This window comes from Thamnophis elegans, chromosome 8 (assembly GCF_009769535.1).
Source record: "Thamnophis elegans isolate rThaEle1 chromosome 8, rThaEle1.pri, whole genome shotgun sequence".
Lineage (NCBI taxonomy): Eukaryota > Metazoa > Chordata > Lepidosauria > Squamata > Colubridae > Thamnophis > Thamnophis elegans.
Window position 1 is genome coordinate 26,996,189 of NC_045548.1, and position 26,207 is coordinate 27,022,395.

The window sequence follows — 26,207 nt, forward strand, 5'->3', positions numbered from 1 at the left end:
TCTTCAAGTCCACACCACCAGGATGATGGGCTTTCCCCAAACCATCACAATCCAGTCTCAAGTTCAATGGGTGCTTCTGGGGCACAGTTGTCTCATCTTCCCCTAGTTGTCTAACCCCCTCGCAATATCTCATTTCCTTACGCATTTTCTCTGATAGGACGTTTTAGTTCAAAATAAAAGAACAAAGCACATCTTGTGCATATATATGGAGTATATTTAGCCACCATCGGGAGAGGCCAATCTTTTGGACCTCAGGGACCACTACATTAATAATTTTAAATCCTGCGGATAACCAATGTGATCTGCCTAATGATTGGGTGGGTGGGTGTGGCTAAATGGTCATGTGACTGGGTGGGCATGGCCAACTTGATGTCACTCACATCGAGGGGTGCTTCACTGGCCTCTACTCACTCCTCCCCTCCCAGTCAGTCCGTGCCTGCCTACCTGGGTTCCTTAGAGCCCAATAGGAAGCAGTTGTTGGAGCTAAGCAACCACCAGGAGAAAGAGTTGGCAAAATATCTGGCTCAGTTCAAATTGGATCTGACCGAGAAGTAGGCTCAGCAGAAGCACCTTACTGAGGACTATGAGCATAGGCTTTCCAAGCAGAGGGAAGACCTGCGGGAGTTCAAGGCAAGATTCTGGCGCCTGGAGGTTCAGCAGGCTGAGAGGGTCAGCCAGTTCCAGGCCATGATATAGTTCCATTGGAACAAGGCCTTCCGGCTCTTTGCCACCAGTGGCGCTTCCCTCCAGCCTTCACCCAAAGCCCTGCACCAGGAGGTTGAAGCAGACCCCAAATCAAAATTTCTGTCCCCCCTTCGACATGCACAAAAAGACCCTGAAGCGGGAGACTCTCTGTAGCAACACAAGCATTAATTGCACATATCTGGCCCAGGGGGCGTACTTTGAGGACCCCTGATTTAATGCAATATAAAAAATGCCGATAATTTTTCTGCAGACCACCAACATTTTCTTGCGGACCACCGGTGGTCCATGGACCACCAGTTCGTGACTGCTATTCTAGATGACTGGTGTTTGTGGCCTGAGTTTAAATTGGATTGTTACCCATTTTAAGGACATAATGAATGCATAAAGTACACCATTAAGGGAAAGCCACATTTCCTTTTTCACTTTTTTCACTTTAAATGTTTTATTCATTTTCATTTTCAATTTTGTACATTCACTTATATACTGGATATTGAATAATATAATAGTAAGAAAAGAAAAACCCCAACCTAAACACAACTCATAAACCCAACCTATCGCTTTCATACACCCCTTCTTCTCCCCCTCCAACTTTCCTTTCTCCCTCCAACAATCACCCCTCCTACTTCCCTTTCCCCTCCTATCTTCCTTTCTCGCCTCCTTCCCCTCTCATCCTCCTTACATTCCCCTCTTCCTCCCTCCTTACTTCTCCCTCTTCCTTTCCTCTACTTCTCACTATGGTGTATTCTATTCCTTAATCTATTCAGTTACGCTAAAAGAAAAAAGAAAGGAAAAAAGCAAAAAGAAAAAAAAAGAGGAAAAATAAAAAGAAAATATAAAAATCAACAGTATACAAGTGTATTCTTCTTGTTCTATATATTGAAACTATATCTTCACCCACCCACCCACCCCCAATGAACCCCCCTCCCTAACCCCCTCCGACTTCCCAGGTCCCACACCCGGCACAGTTCAGTACCCTTCACCTTCAAATATCTTATTAACAATAATAATGAAAATAAAATAAAAAGAACACTCCGAAAAAGAAAAAAGAAAAAAAAAAAAAAAGAAAAAGTAAGTAAATAAAAAAAACTTAAAATCTTTTACATTATGCTCAGCCTCCCATCATTCTTAAAGTTTAAACAGTGTGAATCATTCCATTTATATTTTGTCATCGTCCCTTACTTCTTAAAAATCTTTTGCATTATGCTCAGCCTCCCATCATTCTTAAAATTTAATCAGTGTGAGTCATTCCATTTTTATTTTGTCTTCGTCCCTTACTTCTTTGATATTTACCCCCATCTTCCTGTAAATTCTCCAAAAAAAAAAAAACCTTTCTTAACCTTATATTCAAATATTAGTTTATACAAAAATCAATTTATCTTCAAATACAGAGCAATCTAGTCATACTTTCGCTACTCATCTTCCTACCCTTCATTTCACATCTCCATTCCACCCAAGCCGAAATTACATATGATTAGGATCTCGCTCTTCACTTTAAAATCCTAAGCTTTTTATGTTATACTTCAAGCATGTAAATCCGTAAAATGTGTACCCAAAATCCATACCAGTTCATTCAATCCCAAGATCCCTTCATCAATATCCCATTCCACCTTCCTTTCTGCCACACTCTTCCCCCCTCCATTCCTCCCAAGCCACAATTCATGCGCAGTTTGGATTAAGATTCAAGTAAATCTTATAAAAGTCCCGTATAATGTCTGTCTGGAATAAGCAATAAGTGATTCCTCATCAGTGCACAGCTTTACCATTTACCAAACAGAAATAATCAGTCCAAAAGCTTAGAAGGTATTTTAAGAACATCGCTGGGTCTATATTCCTTACTCTTCTGCCCTTCGGAAAGAGAAGGCTACCCTCTCCCTTGTAACCACATGTCCCACTGCTTTGAAAATATGACTGAATCCTCAGTTTCCGCTCTTCTGTCTCTCCAATAGGGGGAGAACACCTCCCTCCTTCTTGTAACCAAGTAACTTGCTGCTTGTCTTTCCTTCACCTTGTCCTTCCGCGTTTCCGAATGAGTCAGGAAGTCCCGCCTTCAGAGTTTTATAATAAAAATCCCAGGCTTCCGAAACAGAATTGATGCGAAATCTTTGATTTTCAAATGTAACTGTGACTCCAACTGGGGCCTCCCACCTATACTTTATTTGACAATTTCTGAGTTCTTGGGTTTAAAAAGTGTAGCCTTTCCTTGCTTGCAGCATCCGGAGCGGAATTTCTTTAAAGACGAACAAATCATGGCCATCGATTCGAAGCCTGCTATTGTGAAACTTTTGTGAGATCGCATCTCTGGATTCTTTTGTGAAAAAGTATATAATTATGTCTCTTGGAAGCTGTCGTTGCTCTGCTATATGCGAATTTTGGCGATAGATTTTTCGAATATTCCAATCAAAATTGAGTCCCGGACCTCCCACCGCTTGGCTGAAAGCTTCTACAAAAGTCTGTTTCAGGTTTTCTCCTTTCTTTTCAGGCAGTCCTCTGACTCTTATTGCAGACGCCTTTCTGTTATAATTTATCATTGTAAGTTGTGTTTGAGTGTCCATAATCTCTTGTTGTAAGGCTTGAATATTAGAAGTCAATTTAAAATTAGCCCCCTCCAAAGTTTCCAATTTAATCTCCATTTCTTCAATATAATCTGTCAAAATAGACGTGGTTTCAAACATATCCGCATTTATTTGGGCAATTTTGGTTTGTATTTTATCACATAAATCCAGCACAAATTCTTTGATTTCTTTCTTAAAGTCATTAATTATTTGAAAAAAAAGCTCCTGTGTCAAAGAATCTCCAGTAGGTGGCGTAGGAGACAAAGGCAGCGATTTACTAACAAGTTCTTTAAGCACAATCGGGGAGGATTTTTTTGCCTGTTTAGACCTGGGAGACATTATAGATAAAATCTGAGAATAGACAGATAAACAGTGTCTTCAGCTGGTCAGTTCTCACTAAATTATTTGTAGATTTTGCTTGTTAATGAGTAGCAGTCTCCGGGGAAATAAAGCCAGTTAATTACGTCATCAATCACCAACACAGTAAAAACGCCATTTTGTATCCCAATTGCGCAGAGACGTTCAAAGAAAAAACAAGGCTGGTGTTTAGATAGTTATAAAAAAAAAACATCACAGGAGTAAGACCCGCTCGTATTATCTTAAAAACAATTTATCATTGTCCTGAGTGAGGGAGTCGGCTGTCTAGGGCTGCAAAAAGGCAGCTGCGAAGAACTGGCTGGAGATAAGAGCTCAGTTACGCTAGAACTCTTCTTCATTCACAGCCCAAAAAAAGAAAAAAGGGCTGTGAACTACGAATAAATCCTAACACCTGAGCTTCTGCCTGTCCCTTTCTGCCAGAAAGGGATGATATCTATTGATCTTAATTAGATATACAGACCAGAACTCTAAGAGGGGCTCCGTTGAGCTCCTCGGCGACAGGCTCCTCCCACAGGAAGTCCTAGACCACAGAACAGCAGTGGGAAATTGTTGCGTCCTCTCGACGCAGCCGACAGGCAGGCCCGGAGCAGCCGATACCTGATTGGCTCAGGCGTGCCTGCCGGCTGGCAGGAAAATCACTGGCCACCTATTGGCCAGCTGCCTGGCAGCTCGGATATATAAAGAGCTGTCAGGCGGGATGGCGCTGTCCGCGTTCTGAAAGTTACCGTTGTAGTTAACTGTTGAATAAACCATTCCTGTTACCTCACGCCTTGAATTTAATACTGGCGACGAGGATGTCAGACACGTCCCTGCCCTGGCTTCTTCCTCTGTTTTTGTTGCCTTCAGGCCAGAGGCCGAATCATGGGACGCCTTCATGGAGAGGTTCGAGGTTTTCCTCATGGCTCACGATCTCTCCGAGCTCCCTGAGGGGAGGCGACAGGGCACCTTCCTCCACGATTGCGGCCCCGAGATGTTCGCCACCGCCCGGGCTCTAGCTGCACCGGCACCGGTACATTCTCTGCCTCTAGACGTCCTTATGGAGCGGCTCAAGATCCACTATGAGCCTTCACCCTCCAAGTATACCCGCCGGCAATATTTCTGGCGTTGTATTCAAAGGCAGGGCCAGTCCATCATCCAGTATGTCGCCGAACTATGCGCAGCTGCAATAAACTGTGAATTTCCTGATTTAGAGGACGCCCTCCTTGAACAATTCATTTACGGGCTCCTTGACATAAATCTTCACAGAAAGATCCTGGCCTGCACCGAGCTATCCATGAAAATAGCGGTAGACAACGCCCGGGCTTACGAGATGGCCGGGCAGTCTACCCCCCATGTCTGCCGTTTTCCGCCATCGCCGTTACCGGCACTGCCCAACTCGGCCGTCCACAGCCACATGCTGGCCCTAGACCCTTGTGTCAACACCGTCTCCTCCGTCGACCGCCTTCAGGCACAGCCTCCGTGAGATGGTGGCGTCTGCCTCCGTTGCGGCGGCCACCATCCCAGGGCTTCCTGCCATTTCCGCATGGCCATCTGCCACCATTGCGGCAAGAAGGGCCACATCTCGAATGTCTGCCGTTCTGCTGCAGGGGATGCTCGGAACCCGACGCCTCCTCCTCCTTCTCCGACTGTTCAGCCTTCTGTTAGTCGCCGTCAGCCACCAGGGTCCTCTTCATCCGCCCGCATGAGCTGCTACACTGTCTCTGCTCCAGAGCCACCCCTGCCCGATTGGCAGGCCGAATCCACTGCCTCGTCCTCATATGGCTGCCTACTCGCAGGCCGCCCCTGCAAGATGGAGTTGGACACGGGCTCCGCCCACACCATAATGTCATGGGACACCCTGAGGTCACTTATACCAACCCTCAAGGCCAGCCAGCTGGGTCCCGCTGACTGCCTCCTCCGAGACTATCAAGGAAATACCCATTCTGGGTTGTGGGCACTTCCCTGTCTCCTTCCGACAGTTCTGGGGGCCCCTACCCCTGGTCATTGTCAAGCCACCCCTAGCTTCTCTCCTTGGGATGGACTGGTTCAGGGCTTTGGGGCTGACCATCACTGGCCCCAAAGCCCTGACTCCCTATGTTTGGCCTCCTCCTTCGATTCCCTGTTGTCGGAGTTCGATGACGTATTCTCTGACACCCTTGGGTGCTACAAGGGCACCCCTATTTCCCTAAATTTGGATCCCTTGGTGGCGCCCATCCGCCTGAAGGCACGACGGGTTCCCTTTGCCCTCCGGGCACACGTGGACGCCGAGCTCGACAAGCTTGTCGGCCAAGGCGTCCTGGAACCCGTCGACCACGCCCCTGGGAGACCCCCATAGTTTTGCCATTAAAATCTGACAGCTCCCTGAGGGTCTGTGCCGATTACAAGGCGACCCTGAACAAGGCTTTACAAGCCCACCCATACCGCATCCCGGTTGTGCAGCACGTTCTGCACTCCTTGGGCCAGGACCAGATCTTTGCTAAGCTGGACCTGGCCCAAGCCTACCAACAGTTGCCGGTAGATGAGGCCTCTGCCACCGCACAGACTATAGTCACCCATCATGGCACCTTCAAGTGCCACTGGCTACAGTTCAGGGTCAGTGTGGCCCCGGGAATCTTTCAAGGCCTTATGGAGAGGGTGCTCCATGGCATACCGGGGGTCATCCCTTACTTTGACGATGTCCTGATTGTCGCCAAGGACCAATCAGGACTCATCAAAACGCTTAGGGAGGTTCTCTTGAGATTCCGTGCCACCGGCTTGCACTTGAAGCGTTCCAAGTGCAAGCTCGGCGTGCCCTCCATGGAGTTCTTGGGGTTCCTGGTGGATTCCCGTGGAATCCATCTCACCCCCTCCAAAGTGGAGGCCATCGCCTCTGCACCCACGCCCACTTCCAAAACGGAGCTTCAGGCTTTCCTGGGGCTCCTGAACTTTTACACCTCATTTATTCCCCACAAAGCCTCCGTCGCTGAGCCCCTTCATCGCCTCCTCGATGCCTCCGCCCCCTGGGCCTGGACAGACCGCAAAGCGCAGGCGCTAGCGGCTGTCAAAACACTCTTAACTTCTGCCCTTGTGCTCGTCCAGTATGACGAGCACCTCCCTCTCCTCCTGGCGTGTGACGCCTCCCCCTATGGGGTGGGGGCTGTTCTTAGCCATGCATACCCCGAAGGCTCCGAGGCACCCATTGCGTTCTACTCCCGCACCTTGTCCAAACCTGAGCGGAATTACAGCCAGTTGGACAGGAGGCCCTTGTGGCTGTTGCGGGAGTAAAATGATTTCATCCATACCTTTATGGCCACCCCTTTACTTTAGTCACCAACCACAAACCCTTATTAGGAATTTTTGCAGGAGACCATCCCACTCCTGCCATCCTGTCACCATGTATGGGCCGCTGGTTGAAGTTCCTCTCCGCCTACTCCTATACCCTTCTCTACCGACTGGGCAAACAGCTGGGCAATGCAGATGCCCTTAGCTGCTGTCCTCTACCCCAGCAGGTGGTTGACCCAGCTCCATCGGTCTCCGTCGCCGCCCTGACCGACGATGTAACCTGCCTACTCTCCGCCACCGACGTGTCACAGGCCTCCCGTTCTAACCCCCTCCTCCAGAGGGTCCCGGACGCAGTCCGGCGGGGCTGGACGGAGGAAACCCGCTCTGGCGAGTTCCTTCCATTCTACCACCGCTGAGATGAACTTTCAGTCTTACAGGACTGCCTGCTCTGGGGCTCCAGGGTCGTAATACCAGCTGCCCTCCGCAAGCAAGTCCTCACCAGCCTCCATGAGGGGCACCCGGGCATAGTGTGGATGAAGGCCCTCAGCCGCAGCTATGCCTGGTGGCCTTCCATGGACGCCGACATCGCTGCCTGGGTTCAGCGGTGCCCACCCTGCCAGGCCGTTTGGCCGGCTCTCCCCGCAATTCCTACCCGCTCTTGGGAGATTCCTTCCTCCCTGTGGAGCCGCCTCCATATAGATTTCTTTGGCCCCCTAGAGGGCCGCACTTTCTTCCTGGTAGTGGACGCCCTGTCCAAATGGGTTGAAATCTTCCCTATGACTTCCACCTCGGCAGGCGCTACCGTTCAAATTCTCCACTCCATCTTCTCCACCCATGGAATTCTGGACATCATCGTCTCCGACAACGGGCCCCAATTCCAGTCCTATTCCTTCCTCTCCTTCCTAGCTTCCTTGGGAATCAGGCACGCCCCCACGGCCCCCTACCACCCGGCTGCCAATGGGTTGGCTGAACGAGTGGTGCGGTCCGCCAAGGAAGGCCTTGCCAGATTGTCCCACCTTCCCTGGCCCCACCGACTCCGCACTTACCTCCTTGCCCAGCACTCCACCCCCTGCCACTCTATGGGGAAAAGCCCAGCAAAAGCCCGGCCCTGCGGACCACACTTGACAGGATGCATCCCTCCTTCTCTCCCATTTCTCAGCCACTGGCTGATCCACCTAGGGGCTTTCTGGTGGGGGAGGGGGTATTTGCACAAAACTTTGCTGGGGACCTGAAATGGCTGCCGGGGGTGATAACTGAGTTAACAGGACCCTGCTCTTATAGGGTCCTGCTGGCTGACGGAAGAATATGGAGGTGCCATGTGAACCAACTACGGCGCCGGGCATCGGAGAGTCAGCAGCCCCCAACAGCCATGCCCGAGCAACCCCTGCAGCCGGGGCCTGCATACCCAGCAGCTGCTCGTCCTAACCAGCTACCGCCAGCAGGGGCCCACTCGTCTCCAGCCGCAACTGCAGATCTGAGAACGACGCAACTAGGGCCTGCTTGCCCAGCGACTGCCTATCTTGCCCAGCGACCGCCTATCCTGCCCAGCCACGCCCAATCGCGGCTACACCAGCTCACTCCGCCTGCCCCGCAGCACGCCTCCTCCCACAAAGCAGTCCAGCTAGAACTGGAGGCCTACCTTTGACTCTCCCTTTAGACTCCGGGGCTGGGCCTTCCCATCGGCCACGTCACGAAGGCAGGACACCTCCTCTTCCCTCGGAGGACACTTCCAGACTGAGAAGATCACAGCGCGTGCGCAGGAAGCCTGCGTACTTAAAAGATTACGCATGTGCTATCTGGGGGGAAGGGGTGTTGTGTCCTCTCGATGCAGCCGACAGGCGGGGCTGGAGCAGCCGATACCTGATTGGCTCAGGCGTGCCTGCCGGCTGGCGGGAGAATCACTGGCCACCTATTGGCCAGCCGCCTGGCAGCTCGGATATATAAAAAGCTGTCAAGCGGGCTGGCACTGTCCGCGTTCTGAAAGTTACTGTTGTAGTTAACTGTTGAATAAACCGTTCCTGATACCTCACACCTTGAATTTAATAGAAATAAGTAGCCAGCTTTGGGGAATGGAAATAAAAGAGGCTATGCAATTGTATCATGCTTGCGTGGAGCTGTCATGTATGTAACCAGGTCAACTCAACAGGTCAAAGAAAAAGGAAGGAAAAAATGGATTTTGAAAACCAGATTCTCAAAGCAAATCCTGAGCTAGTGGATGAGCTAGTATAAGCTCATGGTATAAGCTGTGGCAAGGGAGTCAAAGCCCAGTTTTCTAGCCAGTCAGAGGCACCCATTCCATCACACAGAGCAATTTGCCCAATGCACTCCCCAATTACTTGACCAATGTTCTGGTAGAAGGTACAGAAGATCCACCAGAAAACTCTGGCAGCTTTCCTACCAGTACTCCGAGTCACCCTCCACCAAAGGCCGATGTGAAAATACGGGTGGGGGCTTGGGGCTATATCGTTTGGGAACAGTTGCTGGTATGTCCCTGCTCTGGTGAGAAGGTTGTGAGTAAAGACGGCCATCCTTTTGGAAAGGCGACGTCTAAACATCAATAAAGGCGACCACGGTGGCTGCGTTATTTGAGGGGGCTCCTGCATTTGCTCCAAGCGGCTGAGCTCCAAAAAGAAACGGCAGAGAGCTCCGCCTCTCCTTCGGTATTAACGCGGCAAGCAGAGGGTTAGGAGGCCGGCTGACAACCTTTCCCTCTGCGCTTGCACACACGTGCCTACAAAGGCACGCACGTTAGAGCGTCTCAAACAGAGGGGGCTCCGTTGGTACTCCGGGGCACGCATAACGGATCGCACGCTGCCGCTGTTTCCGATCGAAGCGGTTTCCACATGGATGCAGATTAAGCAGCATCCTCTGTCGACGCCTCTTCTGCTGCTTCTCTCTCTCCCTCGCATCTCTACCCCCCCTCACCCACCCACCCACCCGACTTGCGTACTGCTCGACTCCGCTTCTCCCAGGGTAAGGGGGTGGGGAGAATCCGGGATTGGGGGAGACGGACGGACATGGGCTGCTCGGCTGACTACACTCCGAGGAGAAGAGGGCGAAGCTGCCAAGTGGCACGTCGCGCGCAGCCCCCCTCGGTACAAAGGGCTGCTGCCTGCTTTCCCTCGGCTTTCTGAGGCGGGAGCGGCCGCTGTTATCACCGCACCGCTGCGGTATTTGGCCGGTTCTAGATTTGCTGAGCGCGAGAAGAGAGGCTTTGCCCCCAACCCGGTTCTTCAGCTCTTCGGTTCCTTTCCACATTCCTGAAGGTATCCGACTGGCGCTGAGTGGGGGCAAAAAAGCCCAAGGCGCCTGGAAGGTGAATATCTTTTCTTTCCTATTTTTAAAAAAATGAGACGGGGGGGGGATTTGGGGGGCGGCGAGGGGTGGGTGTGTATGAAAGACCGAACGAGGGAGAGAGAGAGTGGGGGGGGGGGGGAGAGACCGGCGCGCGCTCTCCCTGGGCAGGGAAAGAGGCGCGCGCCAAGCTTTCTGCGAGCCTTTTTCTTCTGCACTAATTTCGGCGGCGTCCTCCATCCAAAGGTGGGTGCCCCGTTGCCTCTCCACGGGCTCGTGGAGAGTATAGTAATGGAGTTCTTACAAGTGTCTGCGCTGACAAATATTGCACGGCCGAAGGCGGAGGAGGAGCAGCACCAGCCTCCGCCAGCGTTTCCCCTTCCCCTCGCTGGTTCTGCTCCCTGTGGTTGGCTAATGGCTTTGCATTTCTCTCAGAAACGTAACGGGTATCTCGGGCTAAGCGGCATCCCTCTCTCTAGTTGCTGGCTGGCTGGGTGACTCTGCGCGCGTTTGCGCCAGGCTTTCGAGCGGATTCAAACGCCGGGAGCCTCCCGGGAGCCTCGAACCTGGATTAAGCGAGAGGCAGTCGGTATACATCGGGCGCCTGTTCCGACGGTGGGCCTGTCATTCGGACGCTGTGTTGGCATCCCAGTAGCGGTTCTCCTTTGAGGTGCGTGCGTCCCTTCCCCCCCCCCCCTTTCCCCGCCACTCATTGGAAATGTCAAAGCCTGGCAGGATTATCCTGTGTTAAACGATTAGCGTTAAATAAGTAGCTTGAATGCAAGCAATAACCCCTGAGCAGGACTTGTGGGGGCGATAACAATTGTACTTTCCTCTAGTAGAAATGCAGCCACTGGAGAGCCAGAAATGAGAGTCAAAGCTACTGGCCCCGGGGCAACTGCATGGTGATGATGGGGGCTCTGTTTTTGAGTAAGGATGCTCAAGAGAACTGGGCAGGATGCTTCCCTATTTCTCTTTCTTTTCTCCTCTTGGTTTTCACTCTATTCTCTCTGTTCAAGAACAGTATTATTGTTGACCAAATATTTAAGTTTCTTAAGTTATATTTAAAATGTAAAGTTATATGAAAAGGGATAGGATTGAGAGTGCACATGAATGTGTTGTGACATACCTTCATCGTCACCAACACCAGAAGTATGCAATAGGGATATCGTTTGTGGGATGAAATCAGATATTAAGTTGGCCAGGAAGTTCACTCTTGGAAATAAAGTACAATGCTGTCAAGATACACAAAGGAGGGAAGAAGATTATGAATATGGCTTGGTGCTCTCTATAAGAACAATTATTAACAATAATACTGTAATAATGAGGATCTGAAGCTAGGCTAGAGCAACATAGATGTTTGGTAATAGAACAAATTCAGTTTTTGCTAGTAGGAAGTAATAAAATGTTACTTATTGGTGATTTAAAATTTTAAATGGGAAACAATACACAGAAGATCAAAATATGCCCTCTGGTATATTTTTATGTGAAAACTGTCAATATGCAACTCGTACTTGATTTATTTATAGATGAATACAACTACAACGTTAGATGTGCATATTTTAATATTAGAATAAGACATGAACAATAATTCTCATGCCTAAGTAAAATAAATAAATAAATAATTTACTGGCTTGGAAAGATTTAAAAATTCTATAACAACAGAAAATATTTTATCATATTATTATTCAGATAAGGATTATATGTACTCCCAATGAACAGTAAACAAAATTATCTTATTTCAAATATATCCTTGGAATAATTGTTATCTTTATTAAAGCTAATCACAAGATTAAATCAATGCTATTTACACTTAGGTAGTGATGAGAACTCAGAAATAGCTGATCAAGCTTGTAAAAGGCATATTATTAAAGAACACATATATTAATGACAGCTAATTAAAGTAAAGTTTTCACTGGTAAAACATGTTTTATACTAAAATATTAAAATATTTAATATTAAAATCTGATTGAAAAACAAGTCATATAAGCTATCAAAAAGTAGATCTAGTCAAATTTATGCACTATTCATTGAATATTTAATAGTTTTTTATTGTCCTTCCTTCTCTAGTACCTTAGTATCCTCCTTAATTACTTTTAAAATAGGAAATAATTAAACCAAATAGTATCTTTTACCCATAAACACTTTAATCATTTTAATCATTATCCAGAACTGAACTTTTATAACAGTTAAAGAAAATTGAGCTACTTGCCTAATCTGTTATCATACTGAACCTTTTGTGACATTTACACATGTAAATTATAAGTACTTTATAAAATCTTTTACAATGAAATATGGACACAAACTGGACTGAATTTATTATGATACATAGGATTTCAGGAAGTAATTGTGAAGTATAGCCATCTCCAAGTTGGTAACCTTCAGCCATGCTGAGCCTGACTCTGAAGGACATCATGCTGGGAAAGACTGCTGTAGAGTTGTTTTTTTTAAAGATATATTTTTAAGTCCTATGGGGTAATATTTCAATAAGATATTGTAATATAAATATTTGTTCTATATGAATGTAATAGATAGGTCTGATAACAGAGGCTGGCCACAGTATTATTTTAAACATTGCATAGGTATCATAAAAAATTCAGACACTCTTTATGATATTGAACTATGACAAACTTGAGCAATCATCATTATTGCATTATATATTAGTATCATTATTTGGTAGAAAAAATCAAACACATTAAATACTTTCAAAAAATTCTACATTTGATAAAAAAAGTTGAATGTTAAATATTGATGATTATATTTGCAATTTTAAAAAAGATATATTAGATTCACCCGAAAGAGCATGCCTATGAAATTCTCTTCATGTTGATTAACAAAGGCAAACATTGCTAAAGTTAACAAAAACCTTATCCATAATTCTGCTTTCTCTAAAAAAAAGTATTCTGTTCATCTTGGCAGTAAATTCAGATATAATTGAGATTATTTCAAAATTCTCTCAGAAGATCCTATTCCATAGAGAGAACAGATAATGAAGGCAATCTTGATTGCACATTGCACTAATTCTTTTTAATAACAGTGGTTTGGAGAAATCATTTTCTTCATTGTAGCTTTGAGTATGGAAATTTAAATCAAGATGCAAAACAAGATGTAAAACAGTAAACCTATGTTATTGTTTGAAGCTATTTGGGTATCTTTTAACAGAAAGACTTATAAAAGGGAACATTCCTCTAGTCATAATAAATAGGCAATTATATCTTGATTATTGACTGGGCTCAAAGATAGTGTTAAGATATGAATTGGGTTAGTCTACCTGTCATTTGCTGAATGACACAATCTGGCTAACTAAGGTATTATACCGTGTTTCCCCAAAAATAAGACAGGGTTTAATTTTATTTTTACCCACTAAATATGGCTTGGGCCTTATTATGAGGGGAGGGTTTATTGTTTTGGGGTTTCCGAGCGGCTGCTCTCTTACAAGCAGGCTCTCAAAGAGCCAGGCACATCCTCATGGGTGAATGGCTGTGTTGGGCTGTCACAGCAGCGCAACACAACAGCCATGAAGTGACCATGCTCACAAGCAGTCACCCGTCAAACCCCCCTTTCCAGCCGGGCACAGTGCCATTTACTGACCCTTGGGGTATTGCCAAGCCCCGTGAGAGCCTGTTCGCTGCCGCCTGGCTCCCGCGGCTTGGCGCCTTCGAAATGCCAGTGAATGCTGCTCTGCACGACTGGAGAGGGGGGTTGCGCAAGCAGCTGTTCTGCTCTCACTCACACACCTCCTAGCCTCACGATGCCCTGGCCCAGCTCTCCCTGCAGAGCCAGGGCACCTCCGCTTCCGCCACCGCCATCCCAGCATGACTTCCGGTTGGCTCATAGAGTGGTTTTTAGTCCTCTGGAGGCTTCAGGGAAGCCTCCTGAGGTCCCTGAAGCGTCCAGAGGGCTTAAACTGACCCTACGAGCAAACTGAAGTCCGTTCCGAACTTCCTGTTTGCCCATAGGGCTGGTTTTTTGTACTCCAGAGACTTTAGGGAAGCTCCTGAAGCCTCCGGAGGGCCTCTGGGTGGGGGTGGGGGAGGCTCTTTTCGCCTTCCCCTGGTGAAAAGCCTCTGGAGCCTGGGGAGGGTGAAAAATGGGTTTAAAAAGGCTGAATTCAGCTGGCCAGCGCTCCGCATGCCACCTGTCATCTTGGTCATATACCCTATCCCTGGTATATGAAATATGGAGTTTATTACATAATTCGCTGATGCTTAATTATTGATATCTTAAACCATTTTTCCAAACTTGGTATACAATAAGATATAATATTTGAAGTTTTAATCATATACAGAAGGAATGCCATTGAACATACTGTAATAGAATAGACTTATGAATGAAAATTAATTTTGCATTGTAAGTAAATAAGGCTGCAATCCTATTCATGCTCATATAGAAACAACCCTTATCATCTATAAAGGGAAACTTAACAGCAGTGGATTGGGCCCAGGACACTGTTGCCTAAGTAATACAGCTCTTGAGCACTCCGTAAGGAGCACAGTAATGAAGAGAAACCAAATTATTTTGGCATGACAGATATATTCTCCCTTGCCTATTTACCTTTTTTGATAGTAAGATAAAAGATAAAAAACAGTCAAGTGCTCTTTAGAACATTCACCCTAACAGCAATAGGAATCTTAAAAAATTGGAATTTTTTCTTTTTTATAATGATCAGGTATTTCTGAATATTCTTGCATATTCTCACTATGGAGTTGTGTTCTGTAATATGATTGATAAAGGGGAATGTCAACAATGAACTTTCCAATGTTTATTTCCCAGTGGGGTTAATAGTTTTATTAGGCATGTGCAACTGTACACACAGAAACACACACACACACACCTTCTGTTGAAGTTCTGGCTCAGGATGAAGGGAATTGAATTAAAGTCTAATACATATTGAGGAATCTTCCTTCCATGAACATAAACTATAAGGAGAATCACATTTAAACCAATGATATACAGGGAATCCTCAATGACATAATTAGGGCCAGTATTTCGCTTGTTAAGCAGTGGGTTGTAAAACCCAGTCACATTGTTTAGTGATGGCAATCTCTGCAAGTTCCAAGTTGCTGTTGTTAACTGAATTCCACAGTCATTAGGCAAGGTAAGTTCTTGCTAGCTTTCCGTAATTAAAGTCAGTGAGGAAGCTAGCAGGAAGTTGCAAGTCCTAGCCTGGCAGGTAGTTAAAGGGTTTCTCCTGGATTGGGGAAAGAGAGTGGGGTGCAGGGGAAGGTGTGCAAGGATGAAGGAATGCGTGGGGGAGAGGGCTATAAGCTCTGAAGATGTGCAGTAGTATAGTGAATTTTGGGAAATGTGTGTAAGGATACAGTGTGGCTGTGGAAGGGATGTGGGTATGTAGGATGTGCTGTGGATGTTGGGAAGGGTGCATGGTTGTGCACAAGTGGCTGGCACAATATGAGTGTACAATAGAGTGGGAGTATGATTGGGTGAAGGGAACTTAACTAGCAACTTTCAGCCTTTTCTGCCATTTTTCCCATTGACTTTTTGAAGAAACCGTCAGGGAAGGTTGCAAATGGCAATCACATGATTGCAAGGTGTTTGGAAATTGCTTGTAAATGCAAATAGGTTGCCAAGCACCCAGATCATGATCATGCGACCTTGAGGTGCTGCAGTGGTTGTAACTTTGGGGATTGGTCATAAAAGTCCTTAGATACTTGGATAATTTTGAACAATCACTGAACAGATGGTTTTAGGTTGAGGATTACCTGTGAAAAGTCTTAGAAGAGACAATAGCCCCAGAATTTTTTAGACTCTGCACTGTATACAAAATTGTATATAGTGCAATTTTGCACTATATACGATACATAATACTCTTAAGACCAAAAGCACTGCAAAGGTCTGTTCCTATATTTTTTTAAAAAAAAGAGCTAATGGTGTCTCCTATTGTCAGGTGCAAGCTTCCCAAGACTTATGGATTTTCTATCTCTGTGAGCAATATTAAAAATATGATGAATATTTAAATATAAAAAGTTCATTATTAGAAATTTTTAAATGATACAAAATTGGGAAAATATTGATAAATGGGCCAGGTAAAATTAATGTAAATTAATTAGTATTAATGTAAAGGGGATATGAGAAACACAAGAAGCAAAATTTAATTTTAGCATATTTCAAATTGTTACGGGCAGATATTGCTGATCTGCAGGAAGCTCATGTGATAAAACAGAGTAAATATGTATTAATGAAAAATTAATTTGGACAGGTTTACCTGACATATACCTCAACAACAACTAATTTGTGGCTATTTTGGTTTTAAAAAAGATTTCCAATTGAAGAACAGAAGTTTATTACTGATGAAAATAGGTGTTATTTAATTTGTGTGTTAAAATAGTTGGAACTATAATAGCTATGGCTAATGTTTATGGACCGAAATTAAAATTTCCTTTTAAGTTTTAGCAATGTTTTTGGCATTTGAATGAATGCATTTATGATAAAGTGGTAATAGGGGAGATTTTAATGAAATATTAGATCCTGAGCTTGATAGAAATACACTGATGAGAAAAAAATTAATGAGGGAAATAAATAAAACCTATATGAAAGAATTGAATTTATTAGATCCTTGGTGTTTGATGTATCCAGCTAAAATAGAATACATATTTTATTCAAATGTGCATAATAATTTTTTTAGGCTAGCTTATTTTTTACTACCATTGACTTTATATCATCAATTGAAGATATTAATGATGGTTGTGTGTGTGTATGAAAATGAAAATAGTGGAATTATTTGAATTGTTTTGTTTCAGAAACCATTCAAGGCATTGAGAAATTGGTTATTTCAGTGTTTTCTTATGGGATAATAAATAATTTGTCAACAAAGTGGGTAAAGACTTTGCAATGCTTTGATTTCAATTTAAAAACATTAAGTTTCCATCTTTTTAAATGAGAAGTATATAATCCATATATTTAAGGTTGAATTGATGCTTATGTAAATTGATTGGTAAATTGAAATTTATAGGCGTAGATGGTTAGATATCTGTTCTGACCCCCCTCCTCCGTCCAGTAATGAATGCCAAGACAAGCTTAACTGGAATTTCACAGCACTTTATTAGCAAGAAACCAAAACCTTGGTGGCTGAAAGCCAAGCATGACAAACAGATAAGAACCTTGGCAGCAACTCAGACTTTGACAGATAACCATTTCTCCAGCGTTAGGAATGATGTTGAATCCTGCAAAAACCAGGCTCCTCCCAGTCTCTCTTTAAATACAATCTTGAGAGGAGCCTAATTACAATCATCTGGGTCCAATAATCTTTTGCAACTGCGTTGCCTGGCATCCAGGACCACCTCCCTTGTCTCCTCATCACTACTCCAAGGCATGACGTCAGGAGCACACTCATTTCGGCTCTCACCGCTGCTCCATGCCTCAGGTGCCTCCTGGTGACCAACCAGCCTCTCTGCCCCCTGCTCAGAGTCGGAACCCTGTCCAAGGTCCTCCACCTCTTCCAGAGCCGACTCATAAGGCCCCTTGCTGGCGGAGTCTGTTTGCAGCTCCAACGGCTCCTGCTGGGCCACAACCGATACCCATCTATTACCTTATACACAGGATTGGATGGATTCCCTAGAGGGTGTATAAACACATTTATAGATCTTTTGGTGCTAAACTTTGTCAATTGTATGATGAGATACTTGTTAAAGGAATATTATCATAGGCATGTTATATTACATTTATACCAAATCAAGTAACAATCACACCCCATTGTGTCAATTATCCAGTCTCATTAATTAGTTTGATTAAAAAAAATCTTAACAACAGTGCTAGAAAAAAGATTATAACAACTGGTATCATTTGTTATTAAGAATAGTCAAACAAATTTATAAAAATTAGGAAATCAGCAGGAATGTAGATTTATTAGACTTGAATAAAATGAAAATTCATTTTAAAATGAAATAAAATAAAAAGACCAATTTGTAATCTTATGAAACCCTGAAAAAGCTTTTGACATAATATGCAGGTAGTACATATTTGTTGTATTCAATAGGTTTGGCTTTCCTTTGAAATTCATAAAATGGATTAAGATACCATATGAGTTTCCCACCTTTAAAGTAAAGGTTAATGGTATGTATCCTGCTACTTTCCCACTATTTAGAGGAACTAGACAAGGACCACTTTCACCTGACTTTTGATATTTGTTTGGAACACTGGCTTGTGCTATTAGAGAATATAGGGAGATTTACAGAGTACGACAATATTCAGTTTAACATAAACTATTTTTATTGCAAATGATGTTTATTTATAAAGCTAAAATTACCACTCCAGCATAATACAATGAAACATGCCTTTAGTAGAATAGTAGAATATTCTATTAAGTGGTTCAGATTGGAGTTGATGCCAATAAGTGTAATTTTGGTTAGCTATACATTTAAGGAATATCTATTCTGTATATGAACCGAATCCGTTAAATATTTAGGTATGCGTGTACAAAAAGATATAACTCAGTGACCTGTAATATAAATAATATATATGAAAAAGTTTATGCAAATATGGATAGATAGGAATCATTAAAATTCACACTTGGGGGAAAGGTGAATACTCCCAAAATGAATATCTTATACTTTTCAAGTTTTGGGAAAAAGTTGCGGATTCTACAAGTAATATTTTATAAAAATATTTATTTTATTTGTAATTAAAGAAAATAATATTTACGTATCAATTACATACCCAGGACATGGAATTTGACTATTGGGCAAATTCTTTGTTACTTTATTATAGGATTCTTTGTTACTTTATTATAGCTAAGTGTCTGGTATTGTAACCTGGCTTAGTGACTTTCCGCCAGTCTCTCAACCCAACTCACTTCACAGGGTTGCTGTAAGGAAAATGGGGGGAGGAAGTACTAGGTATGTTTACCATGTTATTTATAAAAACAATAAAAGAAGAATAAAAATAAATAAATAAAAAATTGCAACATTGGACAGATTAAAAAATATGGCCACATTTACTCAATAGATTGAAGACCTGATTATACTACTTATTTACTACCTATGAGCCTATTTCCCAAAGACATAAACTTTGTATGTACAAATATAATGAAGTAAGAACCTATTTATACCAAATACAGTAGATTAAATGTAAATGTTATTTTTTCTGTTCGGTTTTTCTTTGCTTACTTTTTAATCACTTGTTTTATATTTTTTGATAATTTTCTCTGTTTTTTCTTACTTATTTTAAAAGTAATAACAATATATTTTTAAAATGTTTAGCTTGACTCTTATTCCATGGATGTGTCCACTAACTTCCTTGGAAATAATAATAGAAGTGATTTGCTGTTGTACATGCTTGGGATACTACTTCGATTTTCTAGTTTGACATTTTCTGATTAACTTTTAAAATTAAATTGATGTGAAATTTTGTACTATAGAATGTTTATACTTTTAGATTATTAATGCAAATGTCTGTATTAAATTCCCATTTTTTCATTTACAGGAAGGCATTGTCTTATTTGACTCACAATCTGTTAAATAAATCTTGAGTACAGGGCAGTATTAATGAGGATAATTGAATCCAGATAATTAATTTACAAGTTTAATCTGTAGAAGTGCGAATGTATCTGTTGGGCTTTTGGTATGTTAAAAAGTAAAGCTATAAAATAGAAACAAAAATGTAAAACAATAGTTTGATTTTATTTTTTATATGATCTGAGAAAGACATTCCATTCCTCTTTTGTAATTTATCCCGCTTGCTCATCTCTGAGGTATTTAAATCTTAAGGCAATAAATCCATTGATCAAAAATGCTTACTGAGCATGATTTGTGGTCCCAGAAGTATGCATTAAAACTATTACAATGCTTTTGAGTAATAGCATTTGTCTTTGAAACTTCAGCTGATACACTACTATCTATATAGATATGATATAAAAAGAATTATATGTGATTCACTAACTTTAGAGAACGTTTTCTGTAATCAGAGCTAAGTTAATCAAATTGAATGCCTGATTCTCTAGAGAAGAAAAAATGCTGCAGTATAATAGACACTACACAATGGCAGTCTAACAAATGTAAATGAAGACATGTGCAGAATATATACCTACAATTATAATAAAAGAGTTAGAATTAATTCATTTGATCTGCTTAAACAGGGGAATAATAGAAGTGATTGGATCAATTTATTATGAGGAACTTGGGTGATGCAGTGCAGACAAAGAAAGAACTGAAAGAAATAGTTGGGGACTCTTGATTACACCTATTGTTTTGGTTAAAACTTATGTGATGAACTCTAGGTTCACAGTGATCTGCTATCATTGTTGCTTTTTAGTCTCCTTAGAAAAGGAATAACTGTTTGACAGAGCTAGAATTTTTAGTATAACTAGAGCTGTTGTAAAGTGTTGAACAATATTGATTTGAAAAAACACACAAATAGATGCATTTTTCACTGTAAATAGCATTTTATTATTTTTCAGCATATACTCTCTGTGCAATTTAAATAAGCTTTATTGTACTATAAATTATTAAAACCAAACAAAACAAATCCTACTCTACTGTCAAGAGATAGAGAGAGAGCCTAATAATTTAAAAATAAAATCCAGAATGAATGTGGATGGAATTCATTGTTTCTTTCAAAATGCAGATTGGCTGCTATTTGTAGGCAACATTACTAAGCAGTAACATAGTAATGTTGACTATATAATTTCTTTTAATGCTAACACATTTATTGAATAGACAGACGAAATGTATTTTTAGGCAACAAGATAGTATAGACAGTTCAAGGTTTCATAATTTAATTCAGAATGTATTCTGAATTAATTCATGCTGCTATACAACTAATGAAAAACACCTAACAGGTGTTTTCATTGCTTTTTCAAAAACTATTATTAATTTTCTGCCATGCTAGCAAAAAAATACATAGATGTCGAATATATTGGATAAACCCTTTTGTAAACTAGCTTGGGCATTTGAACATGATACATTTTGCGCTTCTGTTTATGCTGTTTTATATTGTAAGGATTTTTTTAAATATTTATCATTTATATTGATTTATTTTTAATTTTCTGTCAGCCATACAGAATCACATTTTGAACTTTGGACAACCATTTAAATAAATTAAATTTATAAGGGAATGGCAACAATTTAAAAATGATGACTAGGCAGACATGAGTATTGGTTGCTTTTAAGTATGTACAAAGATTATGTACTTTGTACAGTCTGCAGTACACAGTCTAATTGTTTTAAGTAGTACATATTAAGAACATATTATAAAATTTAATATACACAATATAATACACACACACACAAACACAGAGTATTCTATGCCAATAAACTTGAAATCAATATATCTCTTTAGAATGACCAATAGTCATTGGACCATTGATCAATTCAATGGTGAGCTGAATTGAATGACCAATTCAGCTAGCTGAATGGTAGCTGATTTCTTAATAGAGGTGATATAGCAGTTCTTGTTTTCTTGTCTCCATCTGCTCCATTCTCTGTCAGGTGGATGCTGAACAGGTAACAGGTGAACAGTTATTATTTTACCATTTTTTTAGAGTTTCAAAATAACTTTTAATGCTTTAGATGTACCAGTGGAACTTCTATTAGCATCTCTGTTTCATTTTTTAATGATTTATCAAACCAATGCTTATAATGGTCATAGACCAGCATGTTAATGAATTATTGATTCTTTGGGACATTGCTTAATCAGAAATTTTACTTAGAAGAGTTTATAAGAAACAATAATTGTTTTCTTTTCTAGAGTTATGCACCTTTTACAAAATTGCCTTTTTGGCTTATATTGATATAGCTAGTCAATAATATACAGTTCAATGGCAAAAAGCATGAGGTTCTGCATTTAGGTAGGAAAAAACAGATGCATAGGAACAATGTAGATGATATATAAGAGAAAGACCAGTGCATTATTAGAGACCACAGATTAATCATGAGTCAGCAGTATGCAATCTTGAGTGACTTCATGCAGAGGTATCATATTGAGTTCATGAGAAATGATACATAACTACACTAATATCTACTCTCAAAAAGATATATAACACATCTTCTATGTCTGTCTGTCTGTCTGTCTGTCTGTCTGTCTGTCTGTCTATCTATCTATCTATCTATCTATCTATCTATCTATCTATCTATTTCTATTATCTAGGTTTAGGTTTAGGTTTTATTAGTATTTGTAGGCCGCCCTTTTCCCTGAGGGGACTCAGGGCGGCTCACACAAAAACCAGGGAGGGGGGGGGATACAACATTGAGATAACAACATATAATAAAATAATAAGCACCATACATTCATCATTCGGGCGGGGTAATAATTCTTATCCCCAGGCCTGACGGGCGAGCCAGTTCTTCAAGGCTGTGCGGAAGGCTTGGACGGTGGAGAGGGTACGAATCTCCACGGGGAGCTCGTTCCAAAGGGTCGGGGCTACTGCTGAGAAGGCCCTCCTCCTTGTAGTTGCCAGCCGACACTGGCTGGCCGATGGAATGCGGAGGAGGCCTAATCTATGTGATCTTATAGGTCGGAGGGAAGTAATTGGCAGAAGGCGGTCTCTCAAGTATCCCGATCCACTGCCATGTAGGGCTTTATGGGTGATTAATAGCACCTTGAAGCGCATCCGGAGATCGACAGGTAGCCAGCGCAGCTCGCGGAGGATAGGTGTTATGCGGGTGAATCGAGGTGCACCCGCGATCACTCGCGCGGCTGCGTTCTGCACTAGCTGAAGTCGCCGGATGCTCCTGAATATCTATCTGAAATAATTTGAGCTGAAGTCATTGAGCTGTTAATTCTTCCTTAATCTGCACAAATTTCTGTATTATGGTCAGAAACAATCTGTTTGCTACACAAAAGCTTACTTTTCTGCAGGAACATAGTAATATTACAAAAATATCAATTACTGAGAAAATAAATTACAAATGGAAAAACAAGAAGTATGCATATACCGTAGTGCTCTGGATCTGAATATAAAATATACACATTTAACAAAATGTGTTGCAAGCCACTGATCAGATTTAGAAAGAATCTGACAAATCTTGGCTACTATTATCAATGGAGATTCTCAATCATCCAGGTCATGGTTGTCTCAAAGATGCTTTTGAAAAAATAACTGGATTTCTGAAAGTCCAGTTGTATTTTGAAAAGCACCTTTGGGACATGGCCATCATTGTGAAAATGAAGAAATGCAAATATTTAGGCATATGTTCCATCTTCTGGATCGATACTACTTCATCAATAAAGGAAAACAATGAGAAAATTCTCGTACTTTGTTGCAAACCTCAAGTTCCCATTTCACCCAAATCATCTGATCTCAAATGTAGCATTTCATCAACTTTCTCTGGCAACAACACACAATCTGAATTCAAATAAGGTATGGAAGTGTTTTTAATTAAAAGCATTGAATATGCAATAATTTAAGACTCTGAATTTTTAAAGTTATATTATTCACACATTATATTTACATATTGTGAATTTAGAAGGATATAAATGTTTTTATATTAGAATCTGGGTTCAAACTCAATATTGTGTGCTCAGAAAACAATCCCTTAAGACAAGATAGGTATTAAAAATACGAATTCCGCTGTTTCGTAAGAATAACTTCTACTTTTTTCTTCCACCCACAGACATAATGAATTTTCAGACAAGGTAATATGCTCTTAGAATGAGAGCTAAGTGGAGTCTGCGGGAAAGGACTATGAAAAAATATAGCAATGGAAAACATTAGTCATTTGACACAATTGGGACAATATTTTAAGAGTTTAAAACATCAGCTTGACCTTTTCCCTTTCTTTCCTCCAATACATTTAGTTCACTTGAAAGAGACATACATACGTATCTGATGTCCTTATAACATATTGTGTGCATACACAATAGATGAACACATTTTTCTTTCAATTGAAATGCAGACTGAGTGCTATTGTGGAAATAGAAAGAAAAAAACTTGAAACTTATTGATTAGAACCATATGAAAGTTGTTTTATATCATACATATGTTCAAGAGATCAAGAATATTGAGGTCTGCAATAATTTTACCAAATTAGGTCACATATTACACAAATGCCTACTTTAGCTGCTCAGAATGCTTATGCTATTTGACGCATATTATAATTAATAAAAAAACTAAGTTGGATTCAATTTATTTCTCCAATTATATTTATTTTTTGAGATAGGCAACAAAGATACAGTATATATAAGGATCTTTAATCATATTCAAGAATGCATTTTCTTCAGATCTCATAAATCTTTGGCTTTTATTGAATTTTACATTTTGCTACAAAGTATGTTGAGTGTCAGAATTAAATGCAGCTGTCTTCAAAAGAAAGATTTCTGTCGAGCATAATGAACTTGTGATAAATGAACATTTCCTGAAACACTATTCAAAAGAGGATGTTTATAAAAATGCATAGAACTCCACTAAGGAATGTGCATTTGTAAGGTCTCTCTCTCTCTTCTCTGTTACCCCCTCTCTCCCTCCTTCCCTCATCTCTAATTCACTAAGACATTGAATTATCTGTCCTGTCTGTAGTAAGTAAATTTTTCAGGAATGCTAACAATGCTACATATACCACAAATGATATGGATAAAAATCTTCATAGGATGTAAAATATTTTAACTATTACATATTTCATTTCTGTTTCTTTTCTTGTCAGTTTTCCTATTTGCTTTACGTCCTTTACTATTTTTGCTTAACCAGATGTGTCTGCTAGAGGGCTCAAAATGCCAATATATATTCACAAAAAATAGTTTGACTGAAATTCTCCTTTTTAATGTGTTGCACATGTATACACACCCGTACAACACATGTTTTTAAAAAAGACATTGCTTTGATTGCACAGCCCCTTTGTAATTAAAATGACATAAATGGCCTTCTAAGCCACTTAAGAGACAATTATTATTATTAGCTTTCTCAAAATTTAAAAAACAATAGAAGCGAAATATTCACTGTGGAGGCCTACTATTCCAATTTTCTGCCCTGAACAGGAAAGCTCATATCATCTCAAATGGCTGTCAAATCTTTAATATCACGGATCATTTCATAACTGTAAAGTGTAGATTGTCTACCACTTAAAAACTCTTGGAGTCAGGAAATTTCTACTTAGTTCAAATATGGATGACCCTCTGTTCTTGTCATATCCTTGAGTGCTGTAGAGAATAAATCCTCACCCTCTGCAATTCTGACTCTCCTTAATCTTATCTTCTTTATGCCAAACATACCAAGTTCTTTTATCTATCCTTCATAGATTTATCCTCTTAACATCTTAATCTCTCCTTTCTGAATTGTTTCCGAACCGTTTCCAATGTGTCAGCATCCTTTTTTAAAATGTGACACCCATAACCATAACTGTTCCAGGTATAGTCTGACCAGTGCAGCAAAGAGAAGAATTTGAATGCTTTAAAAATGAATATTCAGACATTTACAACAAAAATACTGTCTTAATATCCTAGTAAGTTACATTATGGATTCATTATGATGTGCTTTATTACTATTAATTTTAATTAAATACATTTAATGTATTAAATGAATACATGCCTGCTATTCAATATACAACAGGTTATTTTGTCAAGTTCAGTAGGTGTTACGCTCAATGAAATGCAAATAAATTATAGTAATTTACAATATAACCATATTTTTAATTACAATTTAAATGATAAGCAAAATGTGAAGCATTTTCTCACCCCTTCCATCACACAAATGTGGAGCTCAATAAGGTTTATTTTCAAAGAAGCATAAAAAATGAGATTACAGCTTCTATATAATTAAAAAATGCTATAAATAGTAAATATAACATCCCCTCCTCCAAAAGTTAAACATACAATTGTTCTATTAAAATTTAAAAATATATTAATAGTCAGTGTATTTTTCTATTTACCAAATGTTATAAACCACTGACATTCATTCATACATTTCAAGATACTATGCATATTTTGTAATTTCATAGAAATATTGAACAGGGCAGATCATTGTGTGAGGAAGAGTGAGGAAAAAGACATCTCTGATTTTCAGTTTATTGTTCTTGATTGATTGATTGGCTTTCTTTCCCAGTGGAATTACAGATTGGCAATTTCTTATCTGAACTGCTTTACTGTGTGCCTGCT